This window comes from Panthera onca, chromosome X (genome assembly GCF_046562875.1).
Source record: "Panthera onca isolate mPanOnc1 chromosome X, mPanOnc1 haplotype 2, whole genome shotgun sequence".
In the NCBI taxonomy this organism is placed as follows: Eukaryota; Metazoa; Chordata; class Mammalia; order Carnivora; family Felidae; genus Panthera; species Panthera onca.
In genome coordinates this window covers 75261856-75286801 of record NC_138357.1, presented here as the reverse complement: position 1 = coordinate 75286801, position 24946 = coordinate 75261856, and the positions used below count along the sequence as shown (strand labels likewise).

The 24946-nt window shown below is 35.9% G+C and overlaps 1 pseudogene; it reads left to right on the top strand.

Moving 5' to 3' along the window:
* Window positions 1–1734: 1734 nt before the first annotated feature.
* Window positions 1735–2497, top strand: LOC145713779 (thyroid transcription factor 1-associated protein 26 pseudogene; annotated as a pseudogene).
* Window positions 2498–24946: the final 22449 nt, after the last annotated feature.

Genomic DNA, 24946 nt, shown 5'->3' with positions numbered 1-24946 from the left:
AGTTTCATTCTAGCTGGCTGAATTTTCTGTGGTACTGGACTCTTCATTAAGAGTAGAAAAGCTAACTATACAATTTTTCTACAGCCAGTGTAGTACAAGCTGCAAAGTACTTAGGCACAGATGTCTAATTAATTTAGTGGGAACATTACAGAGATTATATGAATAGAGACAATATTGAGAAAGACTGACTCCCTACAAAATCAATGAAAAGGGGACGCTGGGAAAAAAGAGTACTCAAATTATTCTTCTTCTACCTTCCAGCTGAACCCAAATATTTGACAAATTTAATCGATTTATATTGAGTACTTACTATGTAGCAGACAATTCACTGTAAACTTTGAAGACCATAAAGTTGAAGAAATCACAGCCCCAACCTCCATATTATCTAGTAGAATCCTCTTTGTGTTTCTCTTCTCAGATCGTATGGCTGAAATTGCCCATCCCCTTGAGTCATACTATTTACCTACCAAGCAATGTAATAGACTCCAGCTTTCCAAAATATCAAAGTTCAAAGTCAAATTTAATCTGTGGTCTATGTGAGACTTCTGAAACTCTCTTTTATGTGTGGGGCTTTGGCATCTTATTTTTTCTCTTCAAGACTGAGTTTGGACTTCTGTGAGCAATCTAAATATGTTTTCACTTTCTATGATTTCCCTTTTCAGTGCTTCAGATATGGTACATGGAATGAATGGAGCTCTAGAGTCAGAGAGACAGAAGTCAGACTCCCAGTTCTGCCATGTTTCAACTGTGTGACACTAAGCAGGTCACTTAACACACTGAGTTTCAGTCTCCTTCTCTATAAAACAAGGGTATGGTATCTATCTCACAAGGATAATTCAAAGAACTCATGCTTATAATGCACTAATTTAGAGGCTATAACATGACAGAGGCATTATAAATAATTCCCTAGCTCATTCCCATATTCACTTTCCCTATTACATTTTGAGAAAAAAGGGTAAGAAAACGTTATCTGGTTTTCTGAAGCTGAATTTGAGGTTAAAATGGAAAGCACTTTGTAAACTATAAGGTGCTATGCACAAAAGATGAATTACGTGCCATGATTCTCTAACACATTTGTGTGTGTGTATGTGTGTGTGTGTGTGTGTGTGTGTGTGTGTGTCTATGTGTCTGTGTGTTTGTTTACTGTTACCTCTTGGACTATTACTTTTCTAACTATTACCTTTACTGATTTTCACTTCCTCCTGCTAGGCCCCATGAGGGACTGTTTCTCAGCTTTATACTTTTTTTCTTACTCAATGAACTGGTTTTGCTTTCCAAATTTAACTGTCACTTCAGCAGTTATAAATCAGGGCTGAGCCCTGCCCTCACTAGGGTGTTGTTGGAAAGAGCAAAACGTCCTTAATATCAAGTCCTCAGAAAATGGTGAAGTACTTTAAGAGTCTTGTTAACACAAGTACAAATGGCAAAGCTACATAGATGTTGTTGCCAAAATAACATGACATGGAAAGAAGGGCCAGGACTTGGAGTCAGAAATCCTAAGATCAAGGCTCTCATTAGCTCTGACACAATAACTCAGATTTATATAACACATTACAGCTGAAAAATGCTTTCACATATGTTCTCTCACTGATCCACTCAATTGACTTCCCTGTTCCAAGCTCTCAATGCTCAAATCCTTTTTGAAACACAGACCCATCCATATTCTAAACTCTTCAAGGGCACCCTACTACTGATTAAATTATTAATAATAAAGTATGACTTGGCTGGTGCACCATGGCATCAGTGAGGCCAGCAGTAGGGTGGCCACCAGGGAATGTTTGGACACGTAGCAAAGGATTTTCTCTAAGATTCAGGAATAAGAATGTAAAGAAGAGGACAGGGCAATCTAATCATCTGCAAGCCATCATGAGAAGAGTTCATGAGGGACAAGGCTTTGCATTGTGAATAAAACTGAAGATTCAGCAAAATTTCAAGAAATTGCTATGGAGGGAAAAGAAGGCTCAAACCTCACAGGAATCCCAATCCACAGATCAATACCCTGGTCATCTGAAACATCTTTATTTAGCTGAAGAGAAAAGACTCAGGAAGCAAACTAGAAAAGTTGAACAGCCTCTGTCAAAAGAACAAGCTGATCAAACTTTGCCAAAAAAAAAAAAAAAAAAAAAAAAATATATATATATATATATATATATATATATATGGCATTGACCAAGCTTTGTATGAAGAACATTGTAATGTTAAGCAGCAGAACAAGGTAGCATAAGAATAAACTCCATTACTATTCCAAAGAAAAAGAAAACATCAAATCAAAAATTTCATGAAGAATATGAACAAGCACAAGCAGAGTGTGCTGCTAAGAAACAAGAACTTGAGAAAACAAGAAAGAAGAAGCTCAAAGGCTCTATAAAAAGAAGAAAATTGAGGTATTCAAAATACGTAGCAAAAAGTCTTAAAAAAGGGCCAACCAAACTTGAATTCACAAATGGAGTATCTTCTTAAAAAATATAAGAAAAAATTAAATCACACATATTCTTAAGAGTTAAAATATCTGCCTTCTATTGAGTTCTTTTGTATATGTAATGTAACTCCTAACAGTTAACTAAATTTGTTAACATAAAATGGATTGCTGAACTACACTAAGTACAAAAAGTACAAATATTTTTATTTTTGTGAAAGAAAATTTTCTATGTATGCTCTACATATTATTTGTTTATTTATTTGCCTTTGAAGGAAGGTGGCCCCAAGAACTGAAAGAAATTTCTATTTGAACAACATGTTTAAGCATGTAGTATTTTTGTGCCATATGAAATTCAGATGCAATAAAATTTGTTGAAAATAGAAAAAATAAAATAAATTAATAAATAAAGTACGATATATCTATAACAGTAAAATGTCATGCGGTCATGAAAATGAAAGAAATGATTTTATATGTAATTATATGGAATAATTTTCAAGACACTGTAAGTAAAATAATAATAATGTGCATAGCAGAGTATAGAGTATGCAACCATTTATATTTTAAATAGGAGGTGATATTAAATATATTTTTGAATAAGTATGGAAAGCAAACTGGCAGCCTTGGGTGTCAAATATTTGCCATAAATTTTCTTTTTACTGGTTATATTTATTATATGCATGTTATTTTTTCGAAAGCTTAAAAAGTTTAAAATGTCAAAGAATTCTCACCAACTTTAAGATTAAAGTTCAAACTCTTTGGTCTTTTAAAGACCCAATAATCTGACACTAAAAGATATTTTGTAGCTGGTAACCAACTATTCCCAAGTATACCCTATATTTTGAGCAAGTTAGACTAGAGAGCAACATACAAAAGAATGAAACTGGACCACTTTCCTACACTATACACAAAAATAAACTTCAAATGGATTTAAAACCTAATATGAGACCTGAAACCACAAAAATCCTAGCAGAGAGCACAAGCAGTAACTTCTTTGACATCAACCGTAGCGACTTCTGTCTAGATATGTCTCTGAGATTTTTTTTCAAACATGTCAAGAGGAAAAAAGGCAAAAAATAAACTACTGGAACTACATTAAAATAAAAACTTATGCACAATAAAGGAAATAATCAACAAAACTAAAAACAACATACTGAATAGGGGAAAACATTTGCAAATGGCATATGTAATAAAGGGTTAGTATCCAAAATATATAAAGAATTTATAAAATTCAACACCCAAAAAACAAATAATCCAATTAAAAATGGGCAGCAGACATGAGTAGACATTTCTCCAAAGAAGATGTACAGAAGGCCAAGGACATATGAAAGGATGCTCAACAGCCCTCATCATCAGGGAAAGGCAAATCAAAACTAAAATATCACTTCACACCTATCAGAATGGCTAAAATAAAATTAAAAAAAAAAACACGAGAAACTCCAACTGGTTATCTCTCTTAAAATGTAGATGAACAATCTTGGTCCCATCTGTCTCCCTACCAGTTTCACATATGCTGCTTTTAGTTAACATCTCTCATTTTTTGAAAGATTTTTGGGCCCATGTAAGATATTTTACATAGGCCTTGAATACATTTTATTTTGTTAGAATTAGCTATTGCTTAAAACTGCTGAGACTTTTTTGGTACATCCTGGTTTTATACTCCATATGCCTATTGGGTCCTCCCAGATTTGTGGTATTCACCTAATTTACTGCCAATTATTGTTTCATTTGTTCACAGGAAAAAAGAGACACATTTAAATTAATAGAGCAAATATTAACAAGATTTCACTGTATCGAGCTGGAAGGTTACCTTTTTGAATCCTTTTCAGTGAAAATTTTCAAGTGAAAATTTAAAGGCAAGTTTAGTAAAACTCATTATACTTCACTAAAATTTCATACTGAAGATAAGAAAGTGGTAGGTAAATTTGAATAATTAATCACTGAAAAAGAAAATACTTGTTTCAGCAGAAAAATGAAATAAAAAATATATGGTAAATATTCCAGGTCTAAATGTGCAACATGTAGTAGGTGTTCAATAAATGGTTGGAAAGATGGGTATATGGATGCTTTCATAGTTTGTAACACAAACATCATTAAACAACATTAGTTTTCTGATTATACATGGTTCTCTTTTGGGCCTTGGACAAACAAAAAAAACAAACTACTTTTTTTGTATCTATTGGGATAATCATAATTTTTACCCTTTGTTTTATTAATATGGCATATCATGTTAACTGATTTGTGAATGTTAAACCATTTGCATCACTAGAACAAATCCCACTTGATCATGGTGCATAGTCCTTTTAATGTACTGTTACATTTGCTTTTTTAATATTTTTTGAGGATTTTTGTATTTATGTTCATCAAGGATATTGGCCTGTAAGTTTCTTTTTTTTGTAGTGTTCTTGACTGGGTTTTGTATCAGGGAAATGCTGGCCTCATAAAATGAGAGTGGAAGTGATTCTTCCTCCTCAATTTCTTTAATAATCTGATAAGGATAGGAACTAACTCTTCTTTAAATGTTTGATAGAGGGGCACCTGGGTGGATCAGTCAGTTAAGCATCTGACTTTTGATTTTGGCTAAGGTCATAATCTCAGGGTTCATGAGATTGAGCTCTGTGTGGGGCTCTGTGCTGACAGTGCAGGGCCTACCTACCTGGGATTCTCTCTCTCCCTCTCTGCCCCACCCCTGCACATGCATTCTCGCTCTCTCTCTTTTTCTCTCTCTCTCTGAAAATAAATATACATTTAAGTGTTCGATATAATTAACCTGTGAAGCCATCTGGTCCTGAAATTTGGGGGGAAATTTTTTAAATTACTGATTCAATTTTATTACTTGTAGCTGATCTATTTAGATTATCTATTTCTTCATGATCCAGCCTTGGTAGGCATCCATTTTTTCTATGTTTTCTTATTTGTTGGTGTATAATTGTTTCAGTAGTCTCTTATGATCCTTTGTGTTTCTGTGGTATCAGTTGTAACTTCTCCTCTTTCATTTCTGATTTATTTTGGCCTTCTCTCATTTTTTTCTTAATGAGTCTCCTTAGAGATTTACCAATGTTGTTAATTTTTTCAAAGAATCAGATTTTAGTTTTATTGATCTTCTCTATTTTTTTAGTCTGTATTTCAATTATGATCTTTATTATTTCCTTCCTTCTACTAATTTTGCTTTTATTTTTTCTGCTTTTTCTAGATCCTTCAGGTGTAAAGTTGGATGTTTTATTCAGGATTTTTCTTGTTTTTTGATGTAAGCCTGTGTTGATTGGTATGAACTTCCTTCTTAGGTCTGTTTTTGTTGTACCCGCAGAATTTGGAAAGTTGTGTTTACATTTTAATTTGTTTTAATATATGTTTTGATTTCCTCTTTGATCTTTTCATTAATTGTTTAGTAATTGTTTTAGTTAATTGTTTAGTAATTGTTTTAGTAACATGATGTTTAGTCTCCACGTGTTTGTGGGGTTTTTTCCAGTTTTCTTTTTGGAATTGACATAGTTTTATACCATTGCAGTTGGAAAAGACACTTGATATGATTTCAATCTTGTTGAATTTATTGAGACTTAATGTTTTATGGCTTAACATATCATTTAAATGTTCCATGTTCACTTGAAAATAAATTCAACATCCATTTATGATTTTAAAAATTTCAACAAATAAGTATAGAAGGAATGTACCTAAACACGATAAAGGTCCTATATGACAAGTCTACAACTAACATCGTACTCATTGGTAAATATCTAAAAGCTTTTTCTCTAAGATCAGGAACAAGACAAGGAAGCCCACTCTTTCCACTTTTATTCAATGTGTTTTTGGAAGTCCTAGTCTCAGCAATTAGGCAAGAAAAGGAATAAAAGACATCCATATTAGATAGGAAGAAGTAAAACTTATTATTTACAGATTACATGATCCTTTATATAGAAAACCCTGAAGACTCCTCCAAAAAACTATGAGAACTTATAAATGAATTCAGTAAAGTTGTAGGATACAAATTAACATACAGAAATCAATTGTGTTCCTATACACTAATAACAAACTATCAGAAAGAGAAATTAACAAAACAGCCAAGTTTACAACTGCAGCAAAAAGAATAAAATGTCTGGGGATAAATTTAACCAAGTAAGTGAAAGACCTGTACTCTGAAAACTGTTAAGACATTGATGAAAGACATTGAAGACAGCACAAATAAATGGAAAGATATACTGTGTTTATGGATTAGGGGAATTAATATTGTTAAAATGTTGATACTACTCAAAGCAATCTACATTTTCAGTGAAATCACCATCAAAATACTGATGGCATTTTTCACAGCTCTAGAACAAAGAATCCTAAAATTTGTATGAAACCACAAAAGACCATGAATAGCCACAGCAATCTTGAGAGAAAACAAAGCTGGAAGTACGCACCCTGATTTCATGCTATACTATATAGCTATAGTAGTCAAGACAGAAAACAGATATGTAGATCAATGGAAAAAAAGAGAGAACTCAGTAATAAACCCGTAATTGTATGGTCAATTAATCTATGGCAAAGGAGGCAAGAATATACAATGGGGGAAAGAGATTCTCTTCAATAAATGGTGTTGGAAAAACTGGGCAACTTTATTACACTGCACACAAAAATAAATTCAAAATGGATTAAAGACCTAAATGTGAGACATGAAACCATTAAAATCCTAAAGGAGAATACAGGAGTCTAGTATGGTTTTTGTTTGTTTGCTTTGTTTTTTTTTCTTTAGATTCCACATATAAGTGAGATCATATAGTGTTTGTCTTTCTGTGTTTGTCTTATTTTGCTTAGCATGATGTCTTACAGGTTTATCACTTTTTCAAATGACATAATTATATTGTTTTAAAGGGTAAATTACACACACACATATATGTATGTATATACATATATATATATATATATATATATATATATATATACTCACACTTTCTTCACCCATTCATTCATCAATGAACACTTAGACTGTTTCTATATTGTGGCTACTGTGAATAATGCTGTGATAAACATAGGAATGCACATAGCTCTTCAATACAGTGATATCATCTCCTTTGTATATAAATCTAAAATGGGAATATAGTTGTTCTAGTTTAAGTTTTTTGAGTAACCTCCATACTGTTTTCCATAATGGCTGTACCAATTTATATTCTCACCAACAGTGTACAAGTGTTCCCTTTTTTCCACATACTCACTAAAACCTATTATTTGAATTTCGATTATAGTCATCCTAACTGGTATGATATGATATCTCATTTTGGTTTTGATTTGCATTTCTCTGATGATTGATGCTGAGCATTTCGTCATATCTGTTGGCCATTTGAATGTCTTTTTTGCAAAACTGTCCATTCATGTCCTTTGTCCATTTTTTTAATTATTTGTTTTCTAAGGATTGATTTGTATAAATTCCTTATATATTTTTGATATTATATACTTTTATCAGTTGTGTGGTTTGCCAATAGTTTCTCCCTTCCACAGATTGCCCTTTAATTTCACTGATTGCTTTCTTTGCTGTGCAGATGTTTTTCAGTTTGATGTAGTCCCATTCCATTTGTTTATTTTTGCTGTTGTTGCCTGTGTTTTTGGTGTCAAATACAAAGAATCATTGCCAAGACCAGTGACAAGTAGCTTTTTTCCTATATTTTCTTCCAGGTGTTTTATGGTTTATGTTTAGGTCTTTATTTTGAGTTGATTTGTGTGTACAGTGTAAGATTAGAGTCTAATTTTATTCTTCTTTATATGGATTACCAGTTTTCCCAAAATATTTTACTGAAGAGACCATCCTTTCCTCATTGTGTATTTTTGGTGTCTTTGTTGAAAATTAGTTGACTAAATATGCTTAGGTTTGTTTATTCCTGGGTTATTTATCCTGTTCCTTCAGGCTGTTTGTTTTTATGTTGGTACCACATTGTTTTAATTGCTATAGCTTTCTAATGTAAGTTGAAGGCAGAGAGCAGATTGATTGGTTTCTGTTTTGTTCTTTCTCATGATTGCATTGTGCATTCTGGGTCTCTTATGGTTCTGTACAAATTTTAAGATTGTTTTTTCTATTGTGAAAAACGCTATTCGAATTTTTATAAAGATTGCATTGAATCTGTAGATAGCTTTTTTTTTTCATTTTCTCTATTTATTTTTTTTTTATTTATTTTTTATTTTTTAATATATGAAATTTACTGTCAAATTGGTTTCCATACAACACCCAGTGCTCATCCCAAAAGGTGCCCTCCTCAATACCCATCACCCACCCTGCCCTCCCTCCCACCCTGCCCTCCCTCCCACCCCCCATCAACCCTCAGTTTGTTCTCAGTTTTTAACAGTCTCTTATGCTTTGGCTCTCTCCCACTCTAACCTCTTTTTTTTTTTTTTTTTTCCCTTCCCCTCCCCCATGGGTTTCTGTTATGTTTCTCAGGATCCACATAAGAGTGAAACCATATGGTATCTGTCTTTCTCTGTATGGCTTATTTCACTTAGCATCATAATCTGTAGATAGCTTTAAGTAGAATGGACATTGTAGCAATAATTATTCTTCCAATCGGTGAACACAGGCTATCTCTTCAACTTTTTGTGTCTTCGTCAATTTTTTTCACCTTCTTGGTTAAATTTATTTATAAGTACTTTATTTGTTTTGATTCTATGTTAAAGAAGATTGCTTTCTTAATTTATTTTTCATATAATTCACTCTTAATGTATAGAAATGCAACTGATTTTTGTGTGTTGATTTTGAATCCTGCAAATTACTGAATTTATTTTTTAGTTTTAACAATTTTTAGTAAAGTCTTTAGGATTTACTATATAAAAAATCATGTCATCTGCAAAGAAAGACAATTTTACTTCTTCATTTCTGATTTGGATTCCTTTTATAGCTTTTCTTTTTTTCTTAATTGCTCTAGCTAGAACTTCAAGTATAATGTTGAATAGAACTGAAAAAAAGTAGGCATCCTTGTCTTGTTTCTGCTCTTACAGGAAAAGCTTTCAACTAGCTTTTCATTATTGAATATAATGTTAAACTTGTTATATATAGCCTTTATTGTGTTAATGTAAATTCTTTTTGCAACTAATTTTTGAGAGTATTTATAATGAAATGATATTGAATTTTGTGCAATGCTTTTTCTGCATCTATTGAGATAATCATATAATTTTAGTATAACTGATACACAATGTTGCATTAATTTCAGCTATACAATGTAAGAATTCAACTCAACATGTTGTGCTATGCTCACAAGTGTAGCAAGCATCTCTCACCATGCAACATTATTACATTACCACTGACTATATTCCCTATGCTGTACCTTTTATTCCTACAATCTGAGTTAATCATATGATTTTTATATTTTATTCTGTTAATATCACTTTCTTTCAACTTTATCAACTTGCCTGTCTTGAACAATTCCAGGGATAAATTTCATTTGATCAGTGTGTATGATCTTTTCAATGTATTGTTGAATTTGGCTTACTAATATTTTGTTGACGATTTTTTCATCTATGTTTATCAGAGATATTGGCCTATAAGTTCCTTTCTGTGAAAACTGTAACTTTCTTATGATTCAACTTCAGTATGTTGTATGTTTCCAGGAATTTATCCATTTCTTCTATGTTGTATAATTTTTTGGCATATAATTATTCATAATAACCTTTATAATCTTTTGTATTCCTGTTGTGTCAAGTATGTTTCCTCTTACATTTCTGATTTTATTTAAGTCTTCTTTCCTTTTTTTCTTAATCTAGCTAAAGCTTTCTCAATTTGGTTTATCTTTCAAAAAATCTACTCTAAATTTAGTTTATTTTTTCTATTTTTTCTAGTCTTTATTATTTTTATATCTGCTTTGATTTTTTTTTTAATTGTTTCCTTCTTCAAACTTTGGGCTTAGCTTGTTCTCCATTTTCTAATTTTTTAAGTTGTGTAAGTTAGGTTGTTTGAGTTTTTTCTTAATAAAATTTTCTTATAATTATTTTATTTTGTATTTTAAATTAAATTTTAGTTAACATCCAGTGCAATATTGGCTTCAAAGTAAAATTCTGTGATTCATCACTTACATACAAAACTAGTGCTCACCACAAGTTATTAGAACTGATTTTGCTGCATCACTTAAGTTTTAGTATGTTGTGCTTCCATTTCTTTGTTTGTCTCAAAATATATTTGATTTATTTTTAAAATTTCTTCTTTGAATCATTGTTCTTTCAGAAGTATGTTGTTTAAGTTCCAAGTATTTGTGAACGTTTCAGTTTTACTTGTGCTACTAATTTTTATTTTATGATGTTGTTGGAAAAAGATATTTGATACAATATCAGTCTGTTTAAATTTTTAAGATGTGTTTTGAGATCTAACATATGATCTGTCCTGGAAAATGTTCTGTGTGCACTTGAGAAGAATGCATACACTAGTGCTGTTAGATTGAATGTCTGTATATATCTATTAAGTACAGTGGTTTAATGCTTAGTTCAAGTCCAACCTGTCTGTATTGATTTTCTGGATGATCTATACATTGTTGAAACTGGTGTATTGAAGTCCTCTTCTATTATTTTATTGCTGTTTATATATTTCATCATTTATATTAATATTTGTTTCATATAATTAGATGCTCAAATATTAGGTACACATATTTACAATGGTTATAGCCTGTTGATTAATAATTACCATTATGTAATGACCTTTTTGTCTCTTGTGATAATTTTTGTCTTAAGGCCTTTTATTTTTGTCTATTATAACTATCCCCACTCTCTTTGTTACCATTTCATAGTGTACCTTTTTTCCCATTCTTTCTTATTTTTTTTTCCTTCTTTTCACAGTTGAACGCTTATAGGTGTCCTTAAATCTGAAGTGAGTCTCCTGTAACTAGCATTTAGTTGGATCTTGTTGTTTTTTTAATCCATTCAGCTACTTTATGTATTTTGATTAGAAAGTATAATACATTTATATTTAAAGTAATTATTGATAAATAAGGGCTTACTATTGCCATTTTGTTTAAATTTTTTTGGTTGTTTTGTACCTCTTTTGTTCCCTTTTTCTCTCTTGTGTTTCCTTTGTGGTTTGATTTTTTTTTTTTTTTGTAATGCTATGCACGGATTCCAGTGCCTTTATCTTTGTGTATCTAAGTTTTTGCTTTGTGGTTAGCATGAGGCTTACATAAAACATCTTATAACAGTCTATTTTAAGCTGATAACAACTTAATTTTAATTGCATACACAAACTACCTTATTACTTCCTCCCATCCACTTTTTTTGGTGTCACAATTTACATTTTTTTGTATTGTATATTCATTAACAAATTATTGTAGCTTAATTATTTTAAAATAGGATTCATGTACGACATGGGGCTTGAATTCACAACCCTGAGATTGAAAGTCACATACTCTACCAAATGAGCCAGCCAGGTACCCAATTTTTTTAATACTTTTGTGTTTTAAACTTTATATGAGAATTAAAAGTGATTTACACACCGCTATTACACTATTAGAGTATTCTGAATCTGATTATATACTTAACTTTATGAGTGAGTTTTATAATTTCATGTTTTCATGTTACTAATTAGCATCCTCTCAATTCAGCTTGAAGAAGTCTCTTTAAAATTAATTTCTAGTAAAGCAGATCTAGTAATGAGTTTTTTCAGGTTTTATTTGTCTGGGAGTTTTTATTTCTCTTTTATTTCTGAAGGTCAGCTTTTCCAGTTAAACTATTATTATTTTTTAATTTTTTCTGGCATTTGAATATATCACTCACTCTCTCTTGACCTGCAAGATTTCCACTGAGAAATCCCTTATGGGAGTTTCCTTGTATGTGACATCTCTTTTGGCGATTTCAAAATTTTCCTTTCCTTTGCTTTTTGAAAATTTGATTAAAATGCTTAGATATCTTTGAGCTTTATGTAACTATATGTCCATGTCTGTCTTCAGATTTGGAATGTTTCAGCCATTACTTCTTTAAATAAGCTTTCTGCTTCTTCTCTCTGTTTCTTCTCCTTCTTGGAGTACCATTGTGTCTGTATTAATTCTTTTAATGGTGTCCAATAAATCCCATAGGCTTTCTTCATTACTTTCCACTATTTCTTATTTCTTTTTTGTTTCTGACTAGATAATTAAAATGAACTGTGTTAGGGCCCACAGATTCATATTTCTGCTTGATCAAGTCTACTGTTTATGTTCTGTATTGCATTTTTATTTTATTCATTGTATAGTTCAACTCACAAATTTATGTCTTCTTTTCATGATGCTTATTTGCTGAACTTAACACTTGTTCATAGATTGTTTTCGTGATTTAATTGAGTTGTTTAACTGTGTTCTTTTGTAACTCTCTGAGCTTCCTTAAAACACTTATTTCGAATTCTTTGACAATTTGTAAATATCAATTTCTTTGGGGTCATGTTTCATTGATTTTTTATGTTCTTTGAAGCCTTGTGTTACTGTCTTTACATTTGTAGAAGCATTTTTTCATCTTTACTGACTGGCTTCAACATAGTAATAGTTTCATTATTCCACCTGGCTAGGGATTCTGAGGTTTCGTAGACATATTCTATGGATATGCCTGCTCTACACTTCTTTTTTCTTCTTAGGGAGGAATTCTTGACATTGTATGCCTTTTCTTAATCCTGGAAAGCCAAGCTGTGTGCTGTCACCCATTTGGTTTCCTTAGGGTGGTACCCTGAAATGTTCAAGTTTGTGTGCCTTCTACCCATCCCACAGAGTCAGGATGGCTCTGTACAGGTTTGCAACCTATTTGCAGTGACTTTCACTTGATATCTGTGGAGGTGCACACAGGGAGCCAACCCCAAGGAGATGGGTAAGATTCATGGACCACTGGAGGTGCTCATGGGTTAGTTGGGGGGGGTCACAGGTGAGGTGTAACAAACAGCCAATGGGTGGCCTTCATGATGAAGTCAATGAAACAGTAAGGAGTGATCTGTATCCCTTTGATAAATTCTGAGCCCTGGTTGCTATTGCCACCATTATCTCTCAACCCCTTTGCCATCTCCATTACCTCACTATTCTGTGTGAGATGAGAAAAAAAAGTGGATTCTTGGGCAACATCCTACATGGCTGGGTAAGAAAATTACTCACCTTGCTATACTTTTTCTCATAGGGAAAATCATGGGCCAAAGGAGTCTATCTTGGCACTGAGTAATGCCACCTTTAGAGGTGATGTAAATTAAGTAAAACTGTTCTCCCTACCCTCTTCAATACATTCTTGGAATTTTTGCTCCACTGGTGTCCTGCAACTACTTTCACCAATGAGATGTTGTCAACATTAATGTTCCATGGGAAGGTAATGGTTGAAAACTATTTTGCCATGTTGCTAAAAAGTCACTTGGCTTCCCTACCTCAAATATTAATTGTAATGTAATTTAAAGTTTGTGAAAACAGAAGATGGAAGCAGGGTAGGAGGACACTAGGCTCATCTCATCCCATGAACACAGCTAGGTAACTATCAAATCATCCTAAATACTGCAGAAATTGACCTGAAGGCTCACAGAACAAACTCCACAACTAAAAGGAAAGAAGAGGCTACATCAAAGGCTACTTCCTACCTAGGAAGTGCAGAGACATGGTTTAAAAAAAGGAACAGAATTTCTGCAGAGGTAAGGGAGCTATGGTAGCAGAGAAAGCCAAAAGAGAGAGGAGCACACAGGGAATGCACAAGGAAAATATTCCCCAAAGCTATTGGCTTAGAAAACGAAAGGGGTTGAATTTCCTGATTTCCTGCAACCAGTGCTTAAAACCTGGAGTTTTAAAGGTCAGCAGGCTTGTCTGGGATACTGCCAGGATGGCACTGTGCTGCTCTTGGAGAAAAGGCTGGCAAACAACCCAGGGGCAGACACTATAGAAACAATGATCTCAAAAATGCTTGAGGCATACTAAGGGGAGATCATTTGCTCTTCTTAGAGCACATTCCTGACAGGCAACATTCCAGGAGAAACCTCTCAAGGAACCTAGAAGCTGGCTGCTGCCATTTTCCTCCCCTGCTGCTCAGCATAAACACAGAGACACATGAGAGAAGCAAATCAGCACTGACACTGGCTGCTTAACTAGCTTACCCTACACCCCACCCCTCTGTGATCTGGCAGGACTACCTACCCTTCTAAGTCAAGCTTGCCTCAGTTCCAGCAGGGTGGGCTAGAATACCAGCCGAAACCCCTGCCCCCACGTCTCCTGACCAGGGAGTTCTGCAGGGCCTCAATTCTGGTGGAGTTGTTGTCAAGTCATTTCATAAACAGACCAGAGTACATTTAGTTAAAACTCAACAAATTCACGCCAGGGATCAAAAAGTGCACAGAGCAGGCAAAGAGAGCCTCTGCAGATGTCTGGCCTGAAGGATAAAAACATGACAACAGAACATACACAAGAGAGACACTCCCTGAAGCAACCAGGCCCTGGGCATTAAATGACCTCTTCTTCATAAGTCCATTACATTCAGGAGCAGGAGATATAACTGGCATTTCTAACACAGAGAACGAAACAGGGACTTAGACAAAAGGTCAAGATTGAGGATTTTATCCCAAATGAAAGAACAAGATAAGGGCATAGCCAGAGCTCTAAGCAAAACAGATATAAAGTAACATGCCTGATAAACAATTTAAAGCAACAATCATAAGGATTCTCATTGGGCATAAGAAAAGAATAGAAGAGATCAGAGAGACAATTACCACATAGCTAAAAAAGTTAAAAAAGAATAGATCAGAAATGAAGAGTGCAATAAATGAGAATGGAAACAGGCTTGATGTAATCTACGCTGAGTTGGAAGAAGTAGTGATATTGCTAGAGATTTAGAAGACAAAATAATGGAAACTAATGAAGCTGAACAAAAGACAGAAAGACGAATTATGGAACATGAGCATAGACTTAGAGAACACAGTGACTCCATCAAACATAATAACATTTATATTATAGGAGTCTCAAAAGAAGAAGAAAGAAGAAAGAGGGAGAAAATTTATTTGAAGTAATAATAGTAACTGTAAACTTCTTTATTTTGGGGAAGGAAATGGACATCAAGATCCAGGAGATGTGGAGAACTCCCATTAAAATCAGCAAAATTAGGCCAATAGCAAGCCATATTGTAAATAAATGTGCATAATATAGTGATAAATAAAAAATCTTAAAAGCAAAAGCAACAAGACAAAAGAAGTCCTTAAATTACAAGAGAATACCAATAAGGCTAACTGGAGATTTTTCTTTTTTTTTTTTTTTTTAATATATAAAATTTATTGTCAAATTGGTTTCCATACAACACCCAGTGCTCATCCCAAAAGGTGCCCTCCTCAATACCCATCACCCACCCTCCCCTCCCTCCCACCCCCCCATCAACACTCAGTTTGTTCTCAGTTTTTAACAGTCTCTTATGCTTTGGCTCTCTCCCACTCTAACCTCTTTTTTTTTTTTTTCCTTCCCCTTCCCCATGGATTTCTGTTAAGTTTCTCAGGATCCACATAAGAGTGAAACCATATGATATCTGTCTTTCTCAGTATGGCTTATTTCACTTAGCATCACACTCTCCAGTCCATCCAAACTCCACACCCGAAAAACAAATAACCCAGTGAAGAAATGGGCAGAAAACATGAATAGACACTTCTCTAAAGAAGACATCCAGATGGCCAACAGGCACATGAAAAGATGCTCAACGTCACTCCTTATCAGGGAAATACAAATCAAAACCATACTCAGCTATCACCTCACGCCAGTCAGAGTGGCCAAAATGAACAAATCAGGAGACTATAGATGCTGGAGAGGATGTGGAGAAACGGGAACCCTCTTACACTGTTGGTGGGAATGCAAATTGGTGCAGCCGCTCTGGAAAGCAGTATGGAGGTTCCTCAGAAAATTAAAAATAGACCTGCCCTATGACCCAGCAATAGCACTGCTAGGAATTTATCCAAGGGATACAGGAGTACTGATGCATATGGGCACTTATACCCCAATGTTTATAGCAGCACTCTCAACAATAGCCAAATTATGGAAAGAGCCTAAATGTCCATTAACTGGAGATTTTTCAATAGAAACTTGGCAAGCTGCAAGTGAGTGGCATGATATTTTCAAAGTACTGAATGGGGAAAAAAAATTTGCAAGCAAGAATACACTATCCAGCAGGGCTATCATTCAGAATAAAAGGAGAGATAAAGACTTTCACAAACAAAAAGTAAATGAGATCCTGACCACTAAACTTTCCCTACAAGAAACATTGAAGGGGATTCTTTAAGTGCAAAGGAGAGTCCAAAAGTGACAAAAACAAGGAAGTACCAGAGAAAATCTCCAGAAACAATGTCAAAACAAATAATGAAATTGCACTAAATACATAACTATCAGTAATTAATTTGAATACAAATGGACTCAATGCTCCAAGAAAAATACATAGGTTGTCAGGATGGTTGAAAAAACAAGACTCATCTATACACTGCCTAGAAGATGGGGTGCCAGAGTGGCTGAGCTCTTGGTTTCAGCTCAGGTCATGATCTCACATGGTGCAGACCCTGCATCTCACAGTGCAGACCCTGCTTGGGATTTTCTCTCTCTCCCTTTATCTCTTCCTCTTCCATGTTGTCTCTCACTCATTCTCTCTTTCTCAAAATAAATAAACTTTTAAAAAGTCTTTAATTCTAATAAAGTCCAATTGTTCTATATATGTTGCCTAAAAGAGACTCATTTTAGACCTAAAGGTAACTGAAAAATTAAGAGTGAGGGGGAAGGGAAACATTTATCATGCAAATGAATGTCAAAAGAAAACCAGAGTACCAATATTTATGTAAGACAAACTAGAATTCATTTTTTAAGTTTATTTATTTATTATTTGAGAGAGAAAGAGACAGAAAGAGAGAGAGAGAGAGAGAATGAGCCAGTGTGGGGCAGAGAGAAAGACAGAGAGAGAGAGAGAGAGAGAGAGAGAGAAACAGAGAGAGAGAGAATCCCAGGCAGGCTCCATACTGTCAATGCAGAGCACGGCACAGGGTTTAATCTCATGAATCATGACATCATGACCTGAGTCGAAATCAAGAGTTGAATGCTTAACTGACTGAGCCATGCAGCTGCTGCTGGATAAACTAGATGTTAAAATAAAGACTGTGGGGTGCCTGTGTGGCTCAGTCAGTTAAGCATCTGACTTCACTTCAGGTCATGAACTCATAGTTCATGGGTTTGAGCCCTGCATCAGGCTCTGTGCTGACAGTTCAGAGCCTGGATTCTGCTTCAGATTTTGTCTTCCTCTGTCTCTACCCCTCCCCCACTCACACTCTGTCTCTCAAAAATAAATAAATGTTAAAAAATTTTAAGTAAAGACTGTAAAAAGAGACAAAGAAGGTTATTATATGATCAACTGGGACAATCCACACTTTCTTGGCCTTTTGGCTAAAATCAAGTATATAAAGGGGACAATCCACAGAGAAGATATAACAATTGTAAATATGTAGCCAACATGGGATCACCCAAATATATAAAAAATTAATAACTAAAAGGAACTAAATTTATAACAAATTTATAGTAGAATACTTAATACCCCACATACATGGGCAGATCATCTAAACAGACAATAAACAATGACATAACGGCTTTGAATGACACACTAGACCACATGGACTTAACAAATATACTCAGAACATTCCACCCTAAAACAGCAGAACACACATTCCTTTCAAGTGCACAGGGAATATTCTCCAGAACAGATTCTCCACAACATATTAAGTTACAAAACAGGCCTCAATAAATACAGAATGATTGAACATATACCATGCACTTTTTCTAAACACAATGCTATGATACTAGAAGTCAACCACAAGAAAAAAATTAGAGAAGGCCACAAATACATGTAGGTTAAACACCTTGCTACCAAATAATGGATGGGTCAATCAGGAAATAAAAAAAGAAATTAAAAATGCATGGAATCAAATGAAAGGAAAACACAACAGTCCAAAACCTTTGGGATGCGTCAAAAGCAGTCCAAAGAGAGAAATATAAAGCAAAAACCTAGAAAAGCCTACATCAAAAACCACGACGAATATCAAATAAACAAACTAAAGGAGCTAGAAAAAGAACAAGAAACAAAGTCTCAACCCAGCAGAAGGAAGGAAATAATAAAAATTAGATAGAAATAAATAATATAGACTTCAGGAAGATGGCGGCGTAGGAGGACGCGCCGATCACTTAGATTCCACCTACACCTGCCTAAAGAACCCAGAAAACCGCCAGAGGATTAGCAGAAGGGAGTCTCCGGAGTCAAGCGCAGACGAGAGGCCCACGGAAGAGGGTAGGAAGGGCGGCGAGGCGGTGCGCGCTCCACGGACCGGCGGGAGGGAGCCGGGGCGGAGGGGCGGCTCGCCGGCCAAGCGGAGCCCCCGAGTCTGGCTGGCAAAAGCGGAGGGGCCGGACAGACTGTGTTCCGACAGCAAGCGCGACTTAGCGTCTGGGAGATCATAAGTTAACAGCTCTGCTCGGAAAGCGGGAAGGCTGGAGGACAAAGGGAGGGAGAGCTGCTGAGCCCCCGGACGGCAGAGCTCAGCTTGGCGGGGAACAAAGGCGCCAGCGCCATCTCCCCTGCCCATCCCCCAGCCAAAATCCCAAAGGGAACCAGTTCCTGCCAGGGAACTTGCTCGCAAACACCCAACTCTGCTTCTGCGGAGCCAAACCTCCGGCAGCGGATCTGACTCCCTCCCGCTGCCACAGGGCCCCTCCTGAAGTGGATCACCTAAGGAGAAGCGAGCTAAGCCTGCCCCTCCAGCCCCCGTGCACCTTGCCTACCCACGCCAGCTAATACGCCAGATCCCCAGCAACACAAGCCTGGCAGTGTGCAAGTAGCCCAGACGGGACACGCCACCCCACAGTGAATCCCGCCCCTAGGAGAGGGGAAGAGAAGGCACACACCAGTCTGACTGTGGCCCCAGCAGTGGGCTGGGGGCAGACATCGGGTTGGACTGCGGCCCCGCCCACTAACTCCAGTTATACACCACAGCACAGGGGAAGTGCCCTGCAGGTCCTCACCACGCCAGGGACTCTCCAAAATGACCAAACGGAAGAATTCCCCTCAGAAGAATCTCCAGGAAATAACAACAGCTAATGAACTGATCAAAAAGGATTTAAATAATATAACAGAAAGTGAATTTAGAATAATAGTCATAAAATTAATCGCTGGGCTTGAAAACAGTATACAGGACAGCAGAGAATCTCTTGCCACAAAGATCGAGGGACTAAGGAACAGTCACGAGGAGTTGAAAAACGCTTTAAATGAATTGCAAAACAAAATGGAATCCACGATGGCTCGGCTTGAAGAGGCAGAGGAGAGAATAGGTGAACTAGAAGATAAAGTTATGGAGAAAGAGGAAGCTGAAAGAAAGAGAGATAAAAAAATCCAGGAGTATGAGGGGAAAATTAGAGAACTAAGTGATACACTAAAAAAAAATAATATACGCATAATTGGTATCCCAGAGGAGGAAGAGAGAGGGAAGGGTGCTGAAGGGGTACTTGAACAAATTATAGCTGAGAACTTCCCTGAACTGGGGAAGGAAAAAGGCATTGAAATCCAAGAGGCACAGAGAACTCCCTTCAGACGTAACTTGAATCGATCTTCTGCACGACATATCATAGTGAAACTGGCAAAATACAAGGATAAAGAGAAAATTCTGAAAGCAGCAAGGGATAAACGTGCCCTCACATATAAAGGGAGACCTATAAGACTCGTGACTGATCTCTCCTTTGAAACTTGGCAGGCCAGAAAGGCTTGGCACGATATCTACAGTGTGCTAAACAGAAAAAATATGCAGCCGAGAATCCTTTATCCAGCAAGTCTGTCATTTAGAATAGAAGGAGAGATAAAGGTCTTCCCAAACAAACAAAAACTGAAGGAATTTGTCACCACGAAACCAGCCCTACAAGAGATCCTAAGGGGGATCCTGTGAGACAAAGTACCAGAGACATCACTACAAGCATAAAACCTACAGACATCACATTGACTCTAAACCCATATCTTTCTATAATAACACTGAATGTAAATGGATTAAATGCGCCAACTAAAAGACATAGGGTATCAGAATGGATAAAAAAACAAGACCCATCTATTTGCTGTCTACAAGAGACTCATTTTAGATCTGAGGACACCTTTAGATTGAGAGTGAGGGGATGGAGAACTATCTATCATGCTCCTGGAAGCCAAAAGAAAGCTGGAGTAGCCATACTTATATCAGACAAACTAGACTTTAAATTAAAGGCTGTAACAAGAGATGAAGAAGGGCATTATATAATAATCACAGGGTCTATCCACCAGGAAGAGCTAACTATTATAAATGTCTATGCGCCAAATACCCGAGCCCCCAGATATATAAAACAATTACTCATAAACATAAGCAACCTTATTGATAAGAATGTGGTCATTGCAGGGGACTTTAACACCCCACTTACAGAAATGGATAGATCATCTAGACACACAGTCAATAAAGAAACAAGGGCCCTGAATGATACATTGGATCAGATGGACTTGACAGATATATTTAGAACTCTGCATCCCAAAGCAACACAATATACTTTCTTCTCGAGTGCACATGGAACATTCTCCAAGATAGATCATATACTGGGTCACAAAACAGCCCTTCATAAGTTTACAAGAATTGAAATTATACCATGCATACTTTCAGACCACAATGCTATGAAGCTTGAAATCAACCACAGGAAAAAGTCTGGAAAACCTCCAAAAGCATGGAAGTTAAAGAACACCCTACTAACGAATGAGTGGGTCAACCAGGCAATTAGAGAAGAAATTAAAACATATATGGAAACAAATGAAAATGAAAATACAACAATCCAAACGCTCTGGGATGCAGCGAAGGCAGTCCTGAGAGGAAAATACATTGCAATCCAGGCCTATCTCAAGAAACAAGAAAAATCCCAAATACAAAATCTAACAGCACACCTAAAGGAAATAGAAGCAGAACAGCAAAGGCAGCCTAAACCCAGCAGAAGAAGAGAAATAATAAAGATCAGAGCAGAAATAAACAATATAGAATCTAAAAAAACTGTAGAGCAGATCAACGAAACCAAGAGTTGGTTTTTTGAAAAAATAAACAAAATTGACAAACCTCTAGCCAGGCTTCTCAAAAAGAAAAGGGAGATGACCCAAATAGATAAAATCATGAATGAAAATGGAATGATTACAACCAATCCCTCAGAGATACAAACAATTATCAGGGAATACTATGAAAAATTATATGCCAGCAAATTGGACAACCTGGAAGAAATGGACAAATTTCTAAACACCCACACTCTTCCAAAACTCAATCAGGAGGAAATAGAAAGCTTGAACAGACCCATAACCAGCGAAGAAATTGAATCGGTTATCAAAAATCTCCCAACAAATAAGAGTCCAGGACCAGATGGCTTCCCAGGGGAGTTCTACCAGACATTTAAAGCAGAGATAATACCTATCCTTCTCAAGCTATTCCAAGAAATAGAAAGGGAAGGAAAACTTCCAGACTCATTCTATGAAGCCAGTATTACTTTGATTCCTAAACCAGACAGAGACCCAGTAAAAAAAGAGAACTACAGGCCAATATCCCTGATGAATATGGATGCAAAAATTCTCAATAAGATACTAGCAAATCGAATTCAACAGCATATAAAAAGAATTATTCACCATGATCAAGTGGGATTCATTCCTGGGATGCAGGGCTGGTTCAACATTCGCAAATCAATCAACGTGATACATCACATTAATAAAAAAAAAAGAGAAGAACCATATGATCCTGTCAATCGATGCAGAAAAGGCCTTTGACAAAATCCAGCACCCTTTCTTAATAAAAACCCTTGAGAAAGTCGGGATAGAAGGAACATACTTAAAGATCATAAAGGCCATTTATGAAAAGCCCACAGCTAACATCATCCTCAACGGGGAAAAACTGAGAGCTTTTTCCCTGAGATCAGGAACACGACAGGGATGCCCACTGTCACCGCTGCTGTTTAATATAGTGCTGGAAGTTCTAGCATCAGCAATCAGACAACAAAAGGAAATCAAAAGCATCAAAATTGGCAAAGATGAAGTCAAGCTTTCGCTTTTTGCAGATGACATGATATTATACATGGAAAATCCGATAGACTCCACCAAAAGTCTGCTAGAACTGATACATGAATTCAGCAAAGTTGCAGGATACAAAATCAATGTGCAGAAATCAGTTGCATTCTTATACACTAACAATGAAGCAACAGAAAGACAAATGAAGAAACTGATCCCATTCACAATTGCACCAAGAAGCATAAAATACCTAGGAATAAATCTAACCAAAGATGTAAAAGATCTGTATGCTGAAAACTATAGAAAGCTTATGCAGGTAATTGAAGAAGATATAAAGAAATGGAAAGACATTCCCTGCTCATGGATTGGAAGAATAAATATTGTCAAAATGTCAATACTACCCAAAGCTATCTACACATTCAATGCAATCCCAATCAAAATTGCACCAGCATTCTTCTCGAAACTAGAACAAGCAATCCTAAAATTCATATGGAACCACAAAAGGCCCCGAATAGCCAAAGTAATTTTGAAGAAGAAGACCAAAGCAGGAGGCATCACAATCCCAGACTTTAGCCTCTACTACAAAGCTGTCATCATCAAGACAGCATGGTATTGGCATAAAAACAGACACATAGACCAATGGAATAGAATAGAAACCCCAGAACTAGACCCACAAACGTATGGCCAACTCATCTTTGACAAAGCAGGAAAGAACATCCAATGGAAAAAAGACAGTCTCTTTAACAAATGGTGCTGGGAGAACTGGACAGCAACATGCAGAAGGTTGAAACTAGACCACTTTCTCACACCATTCACAAAAATAAACTCAAAATGGATAAAGGACCTGAATGTGAGACAGGAAACCATCAAAACCTTAGAGGAGAAAGCAGGAAAAGACCTCTCTGACCTCAGCCGTAGCAATCTCTTACTCGGCACATCCCCAAAGGCAAGGGAATTAAAAGCAAAAGTGAATTACTGGGACCTTATGAAGATAAAAAGCTTCTGCCCAGCAAAGGAAACAACCAACAAAACTAAAAGGCAACCAACGGAATGGGAAAAGATATTTGCAAATGACACATCGGACAAAGGGCTAGTATCCAAAATCTATAAAGAGCTCATCAAACTCCACACCCGAAAAACAAATAACCCAGTGAAGAAATGGGCAGAAAACATGAATAGACACTTCTCTAAAGAAGACATCCGGATGGCCAACAGGCACATGAAAAGATGTTCAACGTCGCTCCTTATCAGGGAAATACAAATCAAAACCACACTCAGATACCACCTCACGCCAGTCAGAGTGGCCAAAATGAACAAATCAGGAGACTATAGATGCTGGAGAGGATGTGGAGAAACAGGAACCCTCTTGCACTGTTGGTGGGAATGCAAATTGGTGCAGCCGCTCTGGAAAGCAGTGTGGAGGTTCCTCAGAAAATTAAAAATAGACCTACCCTATGACCCAGCAATAGCACTACTAGGAATTTATCCAAGGGATACAGGAGTACTGATGCATAGGGGCACTTGTACCCCAATGTTTATAGCAGCACTCTCAACAATAGCCAAATTATGGAAAGAGCCTAAATGTCCATCAACTGATGAATGGATAAAGAAATTGTGGTTTATATACACAATGGAATACTACGTGGCAATGAGAAAAAATGAAATATGGCCTTTTGTAGCAACATGGATGGAACTGGAGAGTGTGATGCTAAGTGAAATAAGCCATACAGAGAAAGACAGATACCATATGGTTTCACTCTTATGTGGATCCTGAGAAACATAACAGAAACCCATGGGGGAGGGGAAGGAAAAAAAAAAAAAAAGAGGTTAGAGTGGGAGAGAGCCAAAGCATTAGAGACTGTTAAAAACTGAGAACAAACTGAGGGTTGATGGGGGGTGGGAGGGAGGGCAGGGTGGGTGATGGGTATTGAGGAGGGCACCTTTTGGGATGAGCACTGGGTGTTGTATGGAAACCAATTTGACAGTAAATTTCATATATTAAAAAATAAAAAAAAATAAAAATAAAATAAAATAAAAAAAAAAAGAAATAAATAATATAGAAATTAAAAAAACAAACAAAAATAGAACAGATCAATGAAACCAGGATCTGTTGGTTTGAAAAAATTAATAAAGTTGATAAACATCCAGCCAGACTTATCAAAAAGAAAAGAGAAAGGACCCAAATAAATAAAATTAAAAATGAGAGGAGAAATAACTACCAACAATACAAAAATAAAACAATTATAAGAGAATATTATGAAAAACTATATGCCAATAAAGTGGACAACCTATAAGAAATGGATAAATTACTAGAAACATAATCTATCAAAACTGAAACAGGAAAAAATAGAAAACTTGAACACACTGATAACCAGCAAAGAAATTGAATAAGTAAACAAAAAAGTCTCCCAACAAACAAAAGCCCAGGGCCAGATGGCTTCACAGGAAAATTCTACTGAACATGTATAGAAGAGTTAATACTCATTCTTCTCAAACTAATCCAAAAAAAAAAAAAAAAAAAAAAAAAGAAATGGAAGGAAAACTCAAATTCATTCTATGAGGCCTGCA